This window comes from Leuciscus leuciscus (genome assembly GCF_965113295.1).
Source record: "Leuciscus leuciscus genome assembly, chromosome: 11".
Taxonomy (NCBI): Eukaryota; Metazoa; Chordata; class Actinopteri; order Cypriniformes; family Leuciscidae; genus Leuciscus; species Leuciscus leuciscus.
The window spans coordinates 31,024,049-31,040,824 of record NC_138735.1 but is presented as its reverse complement, the minus strand read 5'-3'; the positions used below and the strand labels follow the sequence as shown (position 1 = coordinate 31,040,824).

Genomic DNA, 16,776 nt, shown 5'->3' with positions numbered 1-16,776 from the left:
AATTCTCCAGCGGCAGCCATCTTTGTTGTAAACATATTCAACCCAAGCACTCTTTGGTGATGTGGATGATTACGTTACTGTTGATCATCTGTCCATCATCATATAAAGCCCGCCCTGATAATTTGATTGGTCCGAACAGCTCTGGTTTGAGCATAATTGCTCCACAACGGATCAAGTCCAGACCAAACTTCCCGACCTCAAATGTCGTGGGCGGGGCGAAGTTCGGCTGGCATCCAGACTATGAAAGGACATTAAACTTAAATCTGTGACTCCTGAAGCGTTTGCATAGAGTCTGTTTTACATGAGCGACACACGCTTCAGTGCTCTGCATGTGTTTATAACTCTGTCAAACATCAAACATGATCAACAACTGTTTTTCACTATAACTGAACCTTCAACCTACAAAAATGACTTTCATCACCATATTGATCTGGACGCTGGCAGTGTTATGTCGAGGTTTGTGTCAGTCAAGATTACAAACGTTATTCACTCGTTATCTTTATGTGTGTGTTGTGAAGATATAAGGTTGTAAAAGTGTGTGTGATTTCTAATCTTTCTCTCTTGTCAGAATCTGTTGGGCAGGAGACAGTGACTCAAACTCCCTCAGAGCGGCTCTCTCAAACTGGACAATCAGTCACTGTAAACTGTAAATTTAACAGAGATCCAAACTGCTGTCACAATGGAAACCATTTTCTTAGCTGGTATTTACAGAAACCTGGAGAAGCTCCTAAACTCCTGATTTTTGGATCAATCAGTCGGCAGTCAGGAACTCCATCTAGATTCATTGGCAGTAGATCATCTGAGAGAGATTTCACTCTGACCATCAGTGGAGTCCAGACTGAAGATGCTGGACATTATTACTGTATGAGTGCACACTGGATCAGTGATCATGTGTTCACACAGTGATAAAGAGTCGTACAAAAACCTCCGTCAGTCAGAGTCACAGTGACTGAACTGAAACTGCAGCTGCTCAAACACTATCACACACACACACACACACACACACACACACACACACACACACACACACACACACACACACACACACACACACAAAAGCAATATGATCTTATAATAAGCAATAATATCATTATATTAATATATTATAATAATATAAAAGTTTGAGCTTCGTCAGTCTATGAAAGTTTTGATCATGATTTTTCATAAGTCATTTTTCTCCTGTTATTTTCAGTAATTTGTGAGGAAATTCAGTCGCGTTTGATCTTCACTTAGTGGATATTTTTCAATCTTTAACCATATTTTTTTGTTTTCCTGCATTTATGATTTATCCTCATTCTTCTTTCTAAACTGAATCACTGCATCATAAAGATGTTCTGCTTGATCAGTTTAATAAGTCTATCGAATAAGTCTATGAAGTTTATCCTTCATATATTAACAGCATCACAAGACACAACTCTCAATTTCAGAGCAGATGAACATTTATATAATTTTAATTAATACCTTTACATAGAATTTTTAAATTAATTTAGAAATTAAAGATGAGATTAGCAAACAGGTGCAGTCCACTATCAAAAATAATAATAATTTCCTATTTATTTTATATTTATTGTGTAATTTAACAGTGCTATATATAACAGCTTTTTCAACCATTAGATCAATATCAACATTTCATACTGTTTTTTTTGTTTTTTTGTTTTTTGTGTGTGTGTGTGTGTGTGTGTGTGTGTGTGTGTGTGTGTGTGTGTGTGTGTGTGCAATTTAACACGTCCATGTATTTTGGACATTTACTTATAGTTAATTTTTTATATTAAAGATTAAAGTTTGTTCATGTGTGAATATAGTGTGGGTCGTGATGAGCCAACATGAAACTCATAAAGATGAAATCTTATTAACAAACTGACTAATGAATCCATAAGCACAGGAGAAACTGTTCCAGTTCAGAGCGTTTCAGTTGTAAATCTCATTTGCATTGTCAGGTTTAGTGATTGTGACGGTCTCAGAATAGAGCAGCTCGTCTCCAGTGACCATGTTCAAACCCCAAGAGCTTCATTTCACATTTACTGCTGAATGCAGCTGTTCTCAACTATTACAATTAGGGGTGTAACGAGACCCTTATGTCACCATCCTGAACTCACAATACCATATTATTGCCATACTCCATCAAAATGGTCAATTTGGTTTAACATTGTGTGTGTAAATGAATAGGCTTGGACTTGGTGCTGATAACCCAATGCACAGGACAATAGAGACACCAGAATAACAATATTCATGATTCTGAAGATGAAAATACTGAATTATTTCAGACGAATATGCTTGATGTCTCTGACTAGATATATCTAAAATAATGTAGACCACTTTTTACTGGTAACATCAGAGACATTTGGCATTATCAGGACCCACAAATATTCCCCCATTGCATTATTATACATTATATTCAACATTATATACAGTAGTTTAATGTAGTAGTGACACGAAAACCCAGTAAACTTCCTAAACTTTGATTTTGAGTGAATAATACGATACATATTGTCACTATCCACTGTAATTATTGTTACACCCCTAATTACAACCAATCAAAAGGCGCTGAAACTTTAGTGCAGGACTTTGAAGGAACGACACACTGATCAATGATGCAGTCCAACACAAATGTGCGCTTGCGTTCAGATGAAGCTTTATTGAATGAACAGCAATGGCAGCACATTGACAGACTGCTTCAGTATTGAGCTGTAAATCACGTGACGCTCAGATACGCTGGTCTTCACTGGAGAAACATCAGCACTCGGAGCTCTTGAGGAACGAGGCCTCGTGAGCAGCTCCGGCATGTGTTCCTCTGCAGACGAAGCGCTCTGTGTCTTCCCAGCGTGCTTTGCTGAGGCTCAGGACGCTGCTGCGACTGTAGAGACCGTCCCGCTCGCTCTCTGCGCTGGTCTGAACCCCCTCGGTGACCTCTGACCCGTCCAGCGTCCAGCTCACCGTCGCCCCCTGTGGAGAGTAAGAGCTGAGCAGGCAGAGCAGAGCGGGGGGGTCTCCAGAGATCAGCAGAGAAGAGGGAGACAGCAGAGACACGGAGGGAGACACGGAGGGACCCGCTGGAACACACACACACACACACACACACACACACACACACACACACACACACACACACACACACACACACACATTCATGAATGATCATTTGATTTTAAATATACAAGTTACATTTTAAATGATCCACAGAATGAGTTTGAAAAACATTGTCTAAGTAAATTGATGATTATATTGAGATGTCGTTATAAGATCTAGAAAACTCATTTAAATGATCATTTCAATATTAATTGTATTTTGAAAATATTCTGCTATTCAGAAACTCACAATCATAAACATCAGCAAATTTAATCGTTTAAATGATTCATTTTCAAAATGCTCTTCAACTGAGTTTCTTTCTGTCTGATGAAAATGATAAAAAATGATATTTATGTTTCCACATTATACAACTTTTGTTCCATGCGTTTAAAAAAGCCCTTAATAGTTACATTTACCAAGAATTATAGACAAAAACTATATATGAAAAAATTATTGAATAGATTTTAATTTTTCAATATATAAAATTAACTAAATGTTAGAAATAATAAGATTTTAAATATTACTGTAAAATGAAATATGACATTTAAAATAGCTATACAGATTATTAAATTTAATAAAAAATAAAAAAATACTTTTTTTTTTCAGAAGTTACAGAACATTTTAATCTCAATCTCATTTTAAACAACATTGTCCACATGAAAATTGATTAATATATTGTGATTTCTTCATAAGATTTTAAATTTTAAATAATAATTTCAATATTAATTTGTAAAAATATTAATACATTTTGATACTCACAAAAAAATCAATCGTAATTTTCAGCAAAGTTTCAATATATATTTTAAATTCTGCTGTTAAGACACAATCATAATCATCAGCAAACTTTATAGTTTAAATTGTTGATTTTTAAAATGCTTATTAACTAAATATCTCTTTGTCTGATGATGACGCTTACACAAAAAAATGTATTATCAAACTTTGGATGCATTTAAAAACCCTTAATTGTTCAATTATAGACAAAATTATTTATATCAAGAAATAATTGAATATATCATAAAATACTGCAATCCATGCAACATTGAAATACAATCAAGTGTTATCAATACTAATTAAATTATTAATGTAATATTAAAAATAACATTTAAAAACAATATGAAATATAAAACTTAAGTAAATAATAAAATAGTTAAATGATAAATTGCTTTTCAAAAACATATTAATAAATGAATTATCTTGGTGACAAATAAGATCATCTTTTAGATGTTTTTTTAAGGTTCATTCATGGCATTTTAAGATCATCATAAATAATTATCTCGCTGAAATAATCTAAAAAATAAAATTAAATTAATGAATTAAAATTTTCTTATTAGAGAACATTTTTATAGAGAATAGAAAAGACTTACTGATCGTCAGTTTAGTTCCTCCACCGAAAGTGAACCACAGTGTTTCATTCTAGTGAAAGAGTCGTACAAAAACCTCCGTCACACTCAAATGAACACACACACACACACACACACACACACACACACACACACACACACACACACACACACACACACACACACACACACACACACACACACACACACACACACACACACACACACAGTCTCATCGTCTCTAAATGTCTCTTAATGCATGAAAACTATTAAATCTACATAAATAATATAATCAGAAAGACTCTGTGCTGATCTTTACACATCTTAACTGGGAGTTTCTAAATGATCATATGTTTCTCAAAGCATTTTAATAAGTGTTGATGACCTGTGACCTCTGGAATGACCTTTGCCCTCTCATGGAGTTCACAGTGAAATACTTGTTTCTTTTGGTGATGAAACTGTCATTTGATTCATCAGAAAGTCTGAACTCTGAACCAGAGACTCGTGCAGAATAAAGAAGAAAATGATTTCTAAACTCCTAAAGAAGTGAAAACACACTCCACTGGATCATGAGAATAAAACACATTAAAGGCCACAAAACTGGATCAGTTTCTTCTGCATGTGTTCATTTTCATGTGTGTTTTCCTCCAGCTGGTTTTTGCTCAGAGAGTCACTTTGCATCGGCACGTGTTTCAGCTCTCCGAGTGTTTATAGCCTTCAGACTCACACACTTTATAACACACTGCTGTTTACCACGGTACAAACCCAACACACACCATGAATCTCTTCAGCAGCTTCATCTGGATTCTGACCGCTTTTATTCCAGGTAACAGAAGTCAAAGCTTGTCATTTCTGAGTCTTTAATCTTCATGTCATTTGATGAAACTCATATAATGTTGTTGTCAACAGCGTCCAGAGGAATCACTGTGACTCAGCCTGAAGTTGTGAATGTTTCTGAAGGACAAATCGCCACTATAGACTGTAAAACTGATACTGGGATATATAGCTGGGGTTTATATTGGTATCAGCAGAAACACGGAGAAGCTCCTAAACTCATCATTACTGGGGTCAATGATCGCTATGGCGGGATTTCCAGTCGATTCAGTGGGAAAGGAGCAGGAGGTGGAACAGATTTCACTCTGACCATCAGTGGAGTCCAGACTGAAGATGCTGGACATTATTACTGTCAGAGTTACCATGAAATCAACAGTAAAGCTGTGTTCACACAGTGATAAAGAGTCGTACAAAAACCTCCGTCAGTCAGAGTCACAGAGACTGAACTGAAACTGCAGCTGCTCAAACACTTTCACACACACACACACACACACACACACACACACACACACACACACACACACACACACACACACACACACACACACACACACACACACACACACACACACACACACACACACACACACACACACACAGTCTAGAATGAAAGGCATAAAGCGGTGCAGAAGAGCGACTGAAGCTGATGTGGAGTCGAGCCATTTCCTTTATATCTGGTTTTCTCCAGTTTAAGCGTTAGAGAGTTAGTGTATTTTTATTGTACTTTTCTTTATTTTTGTAGCTTAGTTAGTTTCTCCCTAATAGTCCGAGGGTTTGTGTGTGTTGTTTTGGCCTTGCTCCCTCTTGAAGTCTTGAAATCCTCCACATTTGTAGAATAAAACTAGTGTTTGACATTGAGTTGTTCTCTTACGAGAGGTCTCTCGTACTTGCGTAAGATATCTTACGCTAGGGGAAAACCTCTTTTCCTCGAGATATTGAAGCCAAAAATTATCCTTAATTTTGCAATAATGTAAAACGCATTGCAGCAGCATGCAGACATGGGCGAGACAGCTCGCGCGCCCATTGGCTGCTCTGCGGCAACTGCACCAGCCTATCGATAGAGGCTCCTCATGACGTCAGAACCAATGAGGGCGCTTCGCGCCCATTACGTCATGTCCCGCCGAAATCGGGTGGGGCCAGGGCTATAAATACGGCCCAGAGAGGCTGGTTTGGTCAGTTTTTCATCTCTTCAGCGGGCCTCCGCATCGCTGGATCCTGAGAGGAAGCCGCGCCGTCTGAGTCAAGCACCCAGCGGGATTAGTGCATCTGAAGCTGCTGGTCGACATCTCGCCGCCTTCAGTCGCCGTTTCTGCTGACGCTTCCGGCGTACATATCCTTTTCTCTTCTACTGTGTTTTGTGTATGTGTGTGTGTTCGCCGCCGCGACACACACTCTCATTGCACTAAAAGAGCCGGGCGTCTTTTTCAAGACGCCCCCTTTCCCCCCCAACCCGCAAAGCTCGCCGGTGCGCCCGCTTGCCTTGCCTGCTTGGAGGATGATACCTGCTCTCCCTCTGTTCGAGCCGCGCAAACCGCGCCGTTCACAGGGGATGTCAGGAGCGGACGGTCACGGGGCTAGCTTTCTCTCTCCCTCTGTTCGAGCCGCGCAAAATGCGCCGTTCACAGGGGAGGCTAGAAGCGGACGGTCGGGGTTAGTTTTTCTTTACGTACAAGAAAGCTACCCTGCCTCTGCGCCCCATTCACGCGTCAATCACCAGCGGAAGAAAACATATTGACGCTATTATATGCTCGTGCATCTGAAAGCCTTTGTGTTCCCCCCTGTGGCTCAGTGGCGGAATCTTTGGTTTTTCACACGAGAGACCGGAGTTCGAATCTCGGTCTAACGGCAGATTAATTATGCCTCCAATGCTTCGCTCTGTCAGTTCCCTGAAAGGCGACTGCAGATGTGCATTTTGCAGCCAACGAGCGCGTTGTACAACCCGCTCGCCTGCACCCAAACACCGTTTCTATGGTTCCCGTGCGTCACTGGCGAAAGGAGAAAAGAGTGTTAATGCCCCGCTGCGGCCGGGCCGAATTCTATTTCTCATTCCCCTCTGAAGTTCGGGCGACTGGAAATGTCATACTGCAGTGAGCGAGCCTGTTGTAATGCACGCACCAGCATGTTGACGCTCTCTGTTTCTATGGCAACTTCTCGCTCGTTCAGTTCCAGTAAATGCGACTGTTCCAGTGTATTCTGCAGTAAACTAGTCGGCGACACAGCCCGCTTGCCTGCTCACAAACGCCGCTTTACGGCTACCCAGATAAATCCCCTAGAGTGTATTTTCTGGTGTTCCGGCCACGGCCGATGGTGTTTTGAGTGTAGACAAAATGCCCACTGCCTGCCCAGTGCTCATTCCTACACAGAAACACAGGTTTCTCTGATAATATTCGCGCTATATAAAAGCCTTTGTGTCTTCCCCTGTGGCCCAGTGGCAGATTCTCAGATTTTCACGCGAGAGACCCGTGTTCGATCCCCGGGTCTACCAGCAAAAAAAAAAAAAATTTTTTGCCGTCAATGCTCGCTCTGTCAGTTCCCTGAAAAGGCGACTGCAGATGTGTATTTTTGCAGCCAACGAGCGCGTTGTACAACCCGCTCGCCTGCACCCAAGCACCGTTTCTATGGTTTCCGTGCGTCACTACCTCCATTCTCACACATTTCTCTGGAAAATGTCAATATTGCAGTGGACGAGTCTATTGTAATACACGCACACCTGCAAACAAACGCCAGCGTGTTGACGCTCTCTGTTTCTATGGCAACTTCTCGCTCGTTCAGTTCCAGTAAATGCGACTGTTCCAGTGTATTCTGCAGTAAACACGTCGGCGACACAGCCCGCTTGCCTGCACACAAACGCCGCTTTACGGCTACCCAGATAAATCCCATAGAGTGTATTTTCTGGTGTTCCGACCACGGCCGATGGTGTTATGAGTGTAGACAAAATGCCCAGTGCTCATTCCTACACAGAAACACAGCCCGTCACACAGGGCTCACGCACATGAAATCGACCCAGATCGATTGCGCATTAAATGTGGTAAATGTGCCCACTGCCCAGTGCCCACAAACACTACGTTCTGCATGTCTCAAGGTTTCTGTAAAACGAAACCAACATGCATTCGCTCTGCTCAGGCAGACAATGCTCTCAGTGTTGTAAATGTGCCCGCTATCCCACGCCCACATTCACACATAGATATAACAGGTCTTACGGGACTCGCCCAGCCCTCCCCCTCTCGATTGACCACCGCAGAGGAGTCGAGCGCGGGCAATCTGCCCGCTGTTATCAGCGCGCTCCATGCCTCAAATGTCATAAGCTTATGTTGCAGCACACTGAAGCCCCTCTGTCGCTGAGCGACCAGAGCGCGCTTCGCATTCAACCCCTAGCCATTCGTGCAAACGCATGGGCAAGGCTACCCGGGGTTTCGAAGTGGGTGCTAGACATTATAGAAAGAGGCTATTCGCTACAGTTCGGTCCACGCCCGCAACGCAAAGCGGCGCGAATCGATACTACGGTGAAAAAGGAAGTAGCACACCTACTTCGGGCCGAAATAGCGAAGTTACTGAGCAAATGGGCTATAGAACCCCTATCACAAGCTCAGAGCGAAGGGGGCATGTACAGCAGATATCTTCTGGTACCAAAAAAAAAAAAAGAAGACGGGGGTCTCAGACCCATTTTAGATCTAAGACGACTAAACAAAGCACTTCTGAAACGACGGTTCAGAATGCTCACGACCAAGAAAATCCTCTCGCAAATTTGCCAAGGGGACTGGTTCATGTCGATAGATCTGAAAGACGCTTATTTTCAAATACAAATAGCGTCACGTCACAGGCGATTTTTGAGATTCGCCTTCGAGGGCCAGGCATATCAGTTCACAGTCCTGCCATTCGGCCTATCCCTGGCACCTCGCGTATTCACGATGTGCATGGATGCAGCGCTCGCACCCCTCAGGCTCCGAGGCATACGAGTGCTGAATTATTTGGACGATTGGCTGGTTCTAGCTCGATCACAGCGGAGCTCATAGAACACAGGACCATATTACTCGATCACCTCGAGAATTTAGGTCTCACAGTCAATTGGGCAAAGAGTTCACTGTCTCCCAGTCAGAAAATATCTTTTCTGGGCACAGATCTGGACTCGCTGTCTATGACAGCACAGCTGTCGCCGCAGCGCAGACTAAGTATTCAGCGCATGACAGAGATTTTTCGCCACGGCACTTTAGTCCCGCTCAAGAAGATTCAAAGGATGCTGGGTCTCATGGCTTCAGCATCCTCAGTGCTTCAGCTGGGTCTGCTTCGCATGCGCCCGCTGCAGTATTGGTTGAAAGCGCGCGCCGCACAGAGCTTGGACCTCCGGTCTCGCGCGCCTCAAGGTCGATCAGAAATGCGTCGCAGCTCTGAAACCTTGGACAGTGACCGACTGGTACCGGTCAGGTGTAAGCCTGGGGACTTCCTCGAGTGTGAAGTTGGTGTCTACGGTCGCCTCAACCTCGGGATGGGGAGCGCTGCTCGAGGGCAGACCGTTATTCGGCCAGTGGTCGGAACGGGAAAAGCTTCTGCATATAAACTGCCTGGAAATAATGGCAGTCGACAACGCGCTGAGGCGTTTTTTGTCCCCAGATAAAAAGACACCACGTCTTGGTCCGTTCGGACAACATGTCAGTGGTGGCTTATATAAATCACAAAGGAGGTATCAGATCCAGAATCCTTCACAGGCTGACGGAACGCCTCCTGGTCTGGGCTCAGCACAACCTGCGCTCGCTCAGGGCAGCGCATGTGCCCGGCCATCTGAATGTGGGACCAGACAGACTGTCCAGAAACAATCTGCCGACAGGAGAATGGTCTTTTCATCCACAGACAGTCAAAATGCTATGAAGGACATTTGGCAGAGCGGAAATAGACCTATTTGCGTCTCAAGAGAACGCTCATTGTCAGGAATTCTTCTCCAAGAGCAGGGATGCGCTGGCTCACGCTGGCCCCGCACCCGCTCTATGCGTTTCCCCCTGTCACGCTCCTACCCCAGGTGTTAGGGCGAATCAGGGAGAGCAGATGCCCAGTGCTACTCGTCGCCCCATTTTGGACAAACCAAGTCTGGTTTCCAATCCTGATGCAGCTGACGAGTCCCGCCCCGTGGCCGATACCGGTGAGGAGGGATCTCCTCGCCCGGAGCTTTGGTCCCTACATGTGTGGGCCATCAACGGGTACCCGTTAACCTCCCAGCGGGAGTGTTAAACACGATCACGCAGGCTAGAGCTCCATCTACGAGGCGGCTCTATTCCTCAAAATGGTCTGTGTTCACTAGCTGGTGTACAGCGAGTGGCACCTCACCCTCACGCTGTGGGGTGCCGGAGGTTCTCTCCTTTTTTTACAAGAGCTTCTGGATAAGGGCAGAACCCCATCCACGCTCAAAGTGTATGTGGCGGCCATAGCAGCGTTCGCTGAACCACCGCTTGGCCAGTCATTAGGAAGGAACAATCTGGTCATTCGCTTCCTTAGAGGAGCTAAGAGGCTGAACCCTCCCAGACCACCCTCAGTTCCCGTTTGGGACCTTTTCCACGGTTCTGGAAGCCATGAAAGGTGCCCCATTCGAGCCAATACAGTCAATAGACCTGAAACCCTTGTCTTTCAAAACAGTGTTTCTTCTGGCTCTCGCTTCAGTGAAGCGCATAGGGGATTTTGCAAGCGCTCTCAGTGAGCATGACGTGTATGGAGTTTGGGCCGAATGACTCGAGAGTCATACTCAAACCAAAGCACGGATATGTTCCTAAATCCCTCAACACACCGTTTAGGGCACAGGTTATCTCCCTGTCGGCCCTGCTGGTATCTGAGGAGGAAGGGGACGCAGGCTTCCTTTGCCCGGTCAGGGCGTTAAGAGCCTATGTGTCTCGCTCGTCTGTTTTCAGACAGACGGAGCAGCTCTCTGTTTTGTTCAGCTGACGTTCTAAGGGACTAGCTGCGTCAAAACAGAGTCTATCCAGATGGATAGTTGATGCTATAGCGCTAGCTTACACATCCAAGGGCCTGCAAATGCCCGATAGGTGTCAAAGCGCACTCCACAAGAGGCATGGCCTCGTCGTGGGCTTGGTCCAGTGGGATTGCCTTGCAAGATATCTGTATGGCGGCAGGCTGGGCCTCCCCGTCTACATTTATAAGGTTTTATAACCTCAAGGTTCCCGCTTTGCAAGCTAGGTTGCTCTCGGTTTAATTTTTCAGTATTGCCCGCCCGATGCTATCGGCTCGGGATGCTGAAACTGCTAGAGCGTCGATCACTGATCGCCTATATACTTCTGTGGGCAGTACGTAAGTCCCCCATATTTACCAGTCCAGGCTGAGTTCGCCCTGGCTGTGTGGAACACTTGATATAACATGCTCTTATCAGAGCTCAATATTACAGGAATGATGCTATTCTAGCCCCTCTTCCCGGATTCTCTGTGAGTCCCTTGTGATTAGGCACTGTATGAGCCCCGGGCACCTGCCCTTGGGACTTTAGTGTTATGTCTCAAGCACGCACGGCGTTTTACATTGTGTTCCCCTAGCGTAAGATATCTTACGCAAGTACGAGAGACCTCTCGTAAGAGAACGTACTCGGTTACTAACGTAACCTCGGTTCTCTCTAGAAGAGGGAACGAGTACTTGCGTATCTTGCCGTGCATGCGTCATGTTCTGATTCGCTTCAGCGATGAAAAACTGACCAAACCAGCCTCTCTGGGCCGTATTTATAGCCCTGGCCCCACCCGATTTCGGCGGGACATGACGTAATGGGCGCGAAGCGCCCTCATTGGTTCTGACGTCATGAGGAGCCTCTATCGATAGGCTGGTGCAGTTGCCGCAGAGCAGCCAATGGGCGCGCGAGCTGTCTCGCCCATGTCTGCATGCTGCTGCAATGCGTTTTACATTATTGCAAAATTAAGGATAATTTTTGGCTTCAATATCTCGAGGAAAAGAGGTTTTCCCCTAGCGTAAGATATCTTACGCAAGTACTCGTTCCCTCTTCTAGAGAGAACCGAGGTTACGTTAGTAACCGAGTACGTTTTCGGCCGTAGTTAAAGCACTGGTGTTGGGAACTGAAGCTCGCTGTCTCCACACATCACTCCATCTATTATAACTTTATTTCTACAAATATAAACCTTTTTACTCCTGAAGTATCAGACAGAGCTGATCATTAAGAGAAATACTATTAAGACCATAACCATCTTTACAGTGTTAACTGACAAACATTCAATGTCTCGAATTACACTCAAGAAGAAACTGAACAAACTGAGAGTGCGTCTTTTCTACAGTCAAACCAAACATTATTCAGACACCAGATATATCATTGTTTATATTTGTTTTACTAGTGTGTGCAGGACACTATAGTTCATTTTTGTAAGTGAGGATAGCAAAATAAAGTAAACTGGGACATATTATACCCAATAATTCTTCATAAAGTGGAAATTATAAATTTTATTTTAAAAAAATTGGGACCAAAAATGATTCAGACACTTTGACCTGACCATGTTTTGCTCAAAGTTATCTGACATCAAGATGAATTTGTTCTGACACAGTTTAATATTTGTTTTTTAATATTTAATGTTTTATTACCATTTTCTAAACTATAGTGGATAAACTGATAATGTGAGAAATGTTGAAGGTCTGAATACTGTATATAGTTTTATAAAGAATATCATCATCAGTTTGGAGCCGCTGCTGAAAGTGAACCAGTGAAATAAACTAATAGATCATCAGAAGAAAAACCTCCTGAACGCTTCACTAACTGAACTTCTGATCAACTGAGTCTCACATCTGTAACATCTGTAACATCTGTCCTTCTGTAACATCTGTCCTTCTGTAACATCTGTCCTTGTCAAGCCTCGTCCCTGAGTCTCCAGAGACTCTGTTATTCCTGGACTTCATTTCCCAGAAGTCCCTGCTCATTATTGATCTGTTTCAGCGTGTCTTGGTTCATTTAGTTCATTCACTTGCACTGTAAAAAGGTTTTCAAGCAGTACTTCATCCAATTAATAATTTGTCTTTCAATTCAGTTTACCATTATTTGTTTTATTTTTCAAATAATATTTTTTTCGTTCAAAACATAGTTAAATATAAATATTTTTCATTAAGAGCTCAAATAAGAAATATTTGTTTCGACGAATGTACAATTTCAAGGTTACACACAGGATTGCGCATGGGCATTAAACACAAATCTTCTCGACGACAACGACCACGTCAGCAGACCGCTGTAACCGCTCTTCTACGTTCCGTGGAAAATGGTACATTTTCTGACACCGATACAAAGAGCACTGAAATATCTCATCCTTATGGGAGAAACAGTGGAGGACCTCATCAAAAATTTCCTGGTAAGGAAAGATTACTTTAGAGATGTGAAAATGCTAGATATGGCTGTCCACTTCAAAATTAGCCATCAGACTATGTTCAGATATATGTCTGATAACAGTCTGAAGGCTAATTTTAAATATAGAAACAATTACTTTCAGCTAAAATCAGAGTCCCATGTGCTGGAAAGTTTGTGCAACTTATATTTATATGTCAACAACAAATTGGAGTAAATTTTATAATTAGTTAGAAGTATTAGTATTATGTAAACTAATTTGGGGGGAAACCCAAGCCGTATTGATTCCTTATTCTTTTTTTCTTTTTCTTTTCTCCTTCCTAAATTCTTTTCCAGGTGTTGGAGAAGGAAGAGGCTGAAAACACTTTTCAGAAGAAACCATGGAAATCTTTGTCACCAGAGATGCACAAGCTGTATACCCACAAACATTGGAATCATACTCGAGGGTCAAGAGGTTCTGAGGGACTTGCTGTCTGTCGCAAATGTTGAAAAAGTTGAAAATCTGACACGAAATTGTGGATGTGTGGAAGTAATGTATATAATAATTTAATAAATATCGATTTAATGAAAATTATGTGTCTTTTTTATTTGATTTTGGACAAGATTAATTAATGTTCCTTAATGGGAAATATGTTTTATTGAATCCATATCTTTTTGTTTGTTTAAAATAAATAATTTCTATTAACTTGTATTTTTAAAAATTAGAAATAATTGTATTATTAAATCAATATCTATTTAATTGGAGAAAACATATAATTTCTAATACATATTTATTAAATGAGAATTTTTGTTTTGATTAAATCTATATATTTTTGTTTAGATCAAAAATAGAATTTAAATTAATAGATTTTTTTCAACAAGAAAAATATGCTTTGTGCCAAGTTTTATAAAATAGTTTTCATAGACATAGAAAATATTGGTAAGGGCAAGTTATTTATTTTTCATTGGCTCAAGTTATAAAATATAGATGTGAACCATTACCCTAAAATTTTTTAATTGGATGAATGAAAATATTTTTTCAGTGTGGTTACATTTGCTGTCTATTTAAATGCCTTCTGTCCTGTATTCAGTATGAAGTCTTGTTTGTTCTGGTTCACATGTTACTGTCAGCTTTCTCCATCAGTCTCTTTGTTTCTCTGTCTGAGTCTTGGATTTCTCGTTCTCGTTCTGCATCTGTGGATTTTGTTGGGACTGATAACATGTGCTTTGACTCTGTCTGATATATGGACTATGACTGGATTATACTTGTAAATAAACTGCATTTGGATCCTCACTCTCTGAATGCTGTGTTTCCACCGTCAAATCATTACAACAGAAACTCACTGACTTCCCCTGCTTTATGAAGCTCATCATCACTGAATTACTGAATTTATTAAAGTGAACATGTTTATATCATGTGTGACTCTCAATCAAACTCAGTTATTCAGTGACTGACAGAGACTCGTGTGTGTGATGATCCTCATGTCTGTTCAGAAACTGCAGGAACACACATGGATTTGGTGTAAAATTTGGGGATTAACAGCGACGTTTCACTCCAACTACAGTAAAAATATTCTCAAAGTCTCAGCAGATATTCAGATTCATATACTAAAGTTGGTCTAGATGTATTCAGAACTGAATTGAATTATATAATTTTTAACAGTTTGTAGAAGATCAAGTATTATGAAAAACATTCATTTTTACTCTGTTCTCACTTCAGTGATTGTGTTTTGTGTCTGTTAATGAGTGACTGTCTTCAGGGAAATGATGTGGAGTGTGTTTGCATATTGATCAGATCTTCAGTGTGTGAGAGTGTTTATAGTGCTGTGAGTTTAACACTTCATCACTGACACACACAACAATCTTCATCAACATGACCTTCATCATCATCTTCATCTGGACTCTCACAGCGTTTGCTCAAGGTTTGTGGAGCACAAGTTTGATATTAATTCATTTCTTCAAGTATATTGTCAAAGTTTTGAGTGTATTTTCTTCTTGTTGTGTTTCAGAGTGTAGAGGACAGATCACCGTCACTCAGAGTCCCTCAATAACAGCAGAACAACCAGGAGGAACTGTGAATATCAAATGTAAAACCAGCAGAGATGTGCACAGGAATAGTAATGGAGATTATTTATCCTGGTACTTACAGAAACCTGGAGAAGCTCCTAAATTCCTGATTTATTGGGCCAATCGCCGCCAGTCAGGAACTCCATCTAGATTCAGTGGCAGTGGATCTAACAGTGATTTCACTCTGACCATCAGTGGAGTCCAGACTGAAGATGCTGGACATTATTACTGTCAGAGTTATCACAGTGGTCCAGTGTTCACACAGTGATAAAGAGTCGTACAAAAACCTCCGTCAGTCAGAGTCACAGTGACTGAACTGAAACTGCAGCTGCTCAAACACACACTCACAAACACACACTCACACACACACACTCACACTCACACACACACACACACACACACACACACACACACACACACACACACACACACTAATATCAATTTTTCAGCACTTCATTAATATTACTGAAGATAATAAGAAATTATTTTGATCATATTTTTTCAGTCAATTGTTGGTTTATCTATTCTCATATGGTTGTTCATGTATTTTTATAAAGCATGGTTATTTTTTCTTCCTAATCATACACTCATACTATAAAGTGGATCATAAACATGTTGTTGCTTGAATAGATTATTAATCATCTTCCATAAAGCCGCTGTTTAGATCATCATGTACAAGAGTCACAGATGAACTGATTCAGAGCAAAATGAGCCGTGAAAGAGAGAAACCTTATTTAACATGATCAGACGCTCCACCGTCCCACAATCAGTCTGTCTGTAACCATTCACTGTTTTCTGGATGCATTAATTATGAATCCAGCGATGCGTCTGAGTCTCACATGAGCAGAAGACAGATCTCTCACAACAACACTTCAGTCTCGAGTCAAACACACTTAAAACATTCATAAAGATGTTATTGCTCAACACTGAAATAAAGCGCTTCATTGTGTGGAAACTTCACTGTTATTTTTACAAGATAAAATACTGCAGTTTTACTGAGATCAGTGTTTATGGGCGATCAGAGACATTTAAGGGCTTTTAGGATATATGATTTTATTTTATTTGAATATGAGACTTTGAATGTATCGGCTATTATTTTAATATGTGGATAGTTTACTGAAATGATGAAATATGGAATATCCGTCTGGCTTGCCAGGCTAACAGAACAGAGCA

The 16,776-nt window shown here is 41.6% G+C and overlaps 1 long non-coding RNA gene and 1 gene segment (V, D, J or C); one reads left to right on the top strand and one right to left on the bottom strand.

The window, feature by feature from the left end:
• LOC309508938 (Ig kappa chain V-III region MOPC 63-like) overlaps positions 1-16,776 on the bottom strand; it is a 169,836-nt gene that overhangs the window by 57,666 nt on the left and 95,394 nt on the right.
• LOC309508985 lies at positions 4,474-6,098 on the top strand. Its single transcript, XR_014209747.1, has 2 exons — positions 4,474-5,232; positions 5,316-6,098. It is a non-coding gene; the product is annotated as an uncharacterized lncRNA (long non-coding RNA).